This window comes from Tachyglossus aculeatus, unplaced genomic scaffold, assembly GCF_015852505.1.
Source record: "Tachyglossus aculeatus isolate mTacAcu1 unplaced genomic scaffold, mTacAcu1.pri scaffold_1_arrow_ctg1, whole genome shotgun sequence".
NCBI lineage: Eukaryota > Metazoa > Chordata > Mammalia > Monotremata > Tachyglossidae > Tachyglossus > Tachyglossus aculeatus.
This window is the reverse complement of record NW_024044915.1, coordinates 3,004,734-3,009,395: the sequence shown is the minus strand read 5'-3', so window position 1 is coordinate 3,009,395 and position 4,662 is coordinate 3,004,734.

Below are 4,662 nucleotides of genomic sequence, written 5' to 3'. Positions count from 1 at the left end.
GCACAGGCCTGGGAATAAGAAGGTCGTGGGTCATATTCCCAGCTCTTCCACTTGTCGGCTGAATGATCCTAGGGTAATCATTTTACTTTCCTGGCCCTTAATTACCTCTTCTGTAAAATGGGGATTGAGATTGTGAGCTCCATATGAGACAGGGGCCGTGTCCAACCCAATCTTCTTGTATTCACTCCAGAGCTTAGTACAGTACCTCTGGCACAGGTAAGTGCTCACTAAATACCACAATTATTAATATCATTATTATTATCATTATTAGCTGTTGATTCCATAATGACATGGAAGCATGGTGTGTTACCAGCCAGTTGGGAGGACATCAAAGCCTGGGCCAAGGGCAGCTTGGAAACAGGACTGATATCCAAAGAACTAGAAGTGGGCTTCAGAGAATGTCTGGCAGAAACAGATCTCCCCTTTGTCCTTGTCCAGCAGGACTGGGCACTAGAGGAGTATTCCCCCAAGGGAGTTATGTACAAGGGTGGGATCTCGATAGGATCCACTGGGGCCCCTATTGGAGGGGAAGTTTTCCCTTGTTCATTGGCTACATAGAAGTAAAACTGAAGACCACCCCACCACGGAAGATACAATCGCATGACTGGGGGAGGTGGCATGACACGGTGGCCAGAAATGAAGGAGGCTAAGCAGTAGGTGAGCTGGTGTTTGGAAGTGCCTATCATGATCCGCGCTGTGATTCAGCAAAAGGGCTGGGTGGCAGGAGGGAATCCTTAGGCCCTGGGATTGGATTTAAATTGACCATATGGAACCCCTGCCCCAGACACAGGTTGTGAAGCATTTCAAGCTGGTCATGGTAGTTGCATTTTACCTGAAGGATGAAGGCCTTCCTAATGCTGTGAGAAGATGACCCCTAATATGGCCGAGATTTTGGTGAAGGAAATATTTTGCCAGTGGAAGATCCTGTGGGTGATTGATTCTGACCTGAGCCTGCTTTCACTTGGGAAGTTGTGCAAATGTTAAGCAGAATTTTGAATATAGATTGGCAGTGCATGTGGCATACTATTCCCAGGCATCTGGACAAATGGAATGAACATAAAGAACTATCAAGGATAATTTTCAGGAACAATCAATCAATCAATCAATCATATTTATTGAGTGGCTTTGAGTTTGACAGACTGAGTCCCAACATTGCAACTGATTCTAGTGTTTCCTGGACTAGTTCTTCAACTGCTACTGACCCTTACTGTTAGGACTGTGTTTGGATTGCCATTAAATCTTATAGTCAGTCTTTTCTCTGCATTATGGTACTATGCTGCAGTCACTTCAGCTTATAAATGACCCAGATCATCAAAAAACCATCATTTGCATTCCACAACATGCTGCTCTCCCGCCTGTCTAATCACTCATTATACTCCACCACAATAGGGACATGGTTGGCAGGGTTGAGTAAGTGTAAATGAGGCTTTGTCTTGATCCTTCCAGAAAAGGCACAGTGCTGTATTTACATGGAAAAAGTGCCTAAGAATAGTAGAGTTGGACTCAATTGTGTAGGTGACACATGGAAAAAAAATGGATGGGGAGAGATAAGTCAGGGAAAACTTCCCAAATGAGATGAAATTTTAGAAGGGCTATGAAGATGGAGAGATCAGTGATCTGTCATGTAGGAAGGCAGAGGGAATTCCAGGGAGGGTGTGAGGAAGGGGCCTGTGGCGAAAGAGAAGAGAGCGAAACATCATGAGTAAGTTGGTATTAGAGGAGCAAAGTGTGCAGATTGGATTGTAGTTAGGGAGGAATGAGTATAAATACGGAGTCAAAGTTCTTCACCTTAGCACTTCTGAAAACCAAACCACCCTTAGCACTACTGTATGTGTATCAAGTTACTTACTCTTTGTATTCGTTCACTCAAATATTTGCCTTCCAGCTTTCCTTCCTCTTGTGCCTTCTTTCTTCTCCTAAGTAGAAATAATTTATTTCTGTGCATCTCTCCCATTAGTCTCTAAGATCCTTGAGATCCAGGACTCTTTCTTTTACTGTATTGAACTCTTCCAAGTGCTTAACTTATTCTGTTGTATTGTATTCATCCAAGCACTTAGTACATTGCTCTGCATATAATAAGCACTCAAAAATACCAATGACTGCTTGCTTGATTATCTCACTTCTCCACCTACAGTAGGTGCTGTTTCACTGATTAAATGAAATTTTAAAGCGGATTTTTGGGCATTTCCTCCAACGGTCCAGTCTCATCTTTAGGATTTTCACGAGGGGATGGGGTACCAGAAAGAAATTCCTGACAATGAACTCCAAATGGAGAATAGTGTGGCGGAAATCCATGTCCTCTGCTCTCCTCCCACTCTGTCTTAGGTGGGCCACCTGAACAGTGGGCATCTTGAGGCTCAGACAACTTTCTTGGATCTCAGCAAGGCTTAGCATCCCTGTTGAGAACCCATCTACTTGCAGGTTTCTACATGGCAGCATGGTGCCTGCTCTAATCACTGGCAAAGCCTAGCAGCATCTCATCCCCAACCACTTTGCTACTGTTGCCCACCCACCTCCTCCAACCAGCAACAATTCAAACATCTCCTCTGGGTATCAGCAGATTAAGTTGTTATTGCTATCGTTCATCAAGTTGTAATTGATGTCTCTTACCTCACCGACCTTACAATGGCCCTTCAATCGCCCCAACTCCTATCAGCCCATCCTATTCCTCTCCTCCCATCATTTCTCCTCTACCACCCAACTCCTCCCCTTCCCTTTTGTTGCCTCCACTCCTTCACCCAGTCCCATCCCTGTCCTCCTCTCCTAGAGCCACACCTCATCTTCCTCCTCCTGCTCTGTCCCCCGTAAACTCACTCCCGTCCACACCCTCCCCAGCCTTCAAGCTGTCCTCTCCCCAACTACCCCCTCCACAGCTGCTGCCAAGTGTGGTCTGTTGAACCCCTACTCCATCATGGGGAAGCGTCCCTTCATTACTGACCTGTTCTTGTCCTGGTCACTATTCCTTCTTAACATCAATGAAATCAGGCTCTTCCCTGACGACATGGTCTCCCCTTCTTCTCTCTCCAGAAGGGGACTTATATTCTCCCACTCCCCTAGAATCACAGAGAAAGGAGGAGTTCTTGACTTCCTTCGTGTGCCCCAGTGCCATTTCGCATCATTCCACCTCCCCCATCCTTTGAAGCCCATATCTTGTGCCTCTACCACCCACTCCAGATTCTAGTAGCTGTCACCTACCGCCCACCAAGTCCCACCTCCAAATTCTTTAACCATTTTGATCCCTTTCTTACATTCCTTCTCTCTTTCTCCATGCCCATTTTGATCCTTGGGAAATTCAATATCCATATAGATGTTCCTGATGACCCTTCTGCTTCCTGCCTTCTATCACTCCTCAACTCCGTTGATCTCCTGCTCCAGCCTACGTCACCCACTTATCAACTTGAACACACAATCAACCTCATCATCTCTAACCACTACACAATCTCAAACCTCACCAACTCTGAAATCTCTCTATCTGACCACAACTTCCTCACTTGCCTCCTCTCCCGCACACCTCTTCCCTTTAAATCTGTACTATTCCTCCACAGAGACTTCCAATTTGAGGACCCCCTTCAGTTTTCTCAACTCATTACGCCTCACTTGGCCTCCATACCCCAAATACCTACCCTTAGTGACCAAATAAATAGTCTCAAAACCGCCCTCTGTATTGAACTCAACTCACATGCTCTCCTATCTCTTCATCAATCTCTTACCACTAACCCACAACCCTGGATCCCCTGCACAGTTTTCCTCCTTCGATTTTGCCCTTGAGCCACGGAGTACTGCTTGCATAAATCTAAATATCGGGCCGATTTTGTCCACGTTAAATTTATCCTTGCATGCTTTAACTCTGCCCTCACCTCTGCCACCAAAACTATTTCTCTACCCTTATTGACATCCATGCTTATCACCTTTGCCAGTTGTTCCAGACATTTAACTACCTCCTCAGGCCCATGCCCCCCCGGTTCTCCTATCCCTTGCCCCCAGTGACCTGGTCACCTACTTTATTAAGAAAATTAATACCATTAGGTATGAGCTCCCTAAAATCACACCTGCCCCTCCTCGCCCCAACCTCCCAGCTCCTGCTTCAACTCTCCCATCTTTCTCAGAAGTTTCTTGGGGGCTTCTCCCCTCCTCCAGGGGAGGTATCCTGCCTCTTCTCAAAGCCCATCCCCTCCATATGCACAGTGGACTCTATGACTTCACACCTTTACAAAACTCTCGCCCCCTCCCTTCTTCCCTCCCTAACAGCCATATTCAACTGTTTACTCTCCAATGGCTCCTTCCTCACTGTTTTCAAACATGCCTATGCCTCCCCTATCTTAAAAATACCCTGTCTTGATCTCATGGCACCCTCTAGTTATCGTCCCATTTCTCTTCACCCGCTGTTTCAAATTCCTCTTCTCCCATTCTTTGACTTTGACCCCCTCCAATCTGGCTTCTGTCCTCTTCATGCCACAGAAACCTCCCTCTCAAAGGGCACCAATGATCTCCTTTTTGCCAGATCCAATGGCCTCTACCCAATCCTAATCCTCCTCGACCTCTCAGCTGCCTTTGGTAATGTGGACCACCCCCTTTTTCTGGAAGTGGTATCCAACCTTGGCTTCACTGACTCTGTCCTGTCCTGATTCTCCTCTTATCTCTCTGTCCATTCATTCTCAGTCA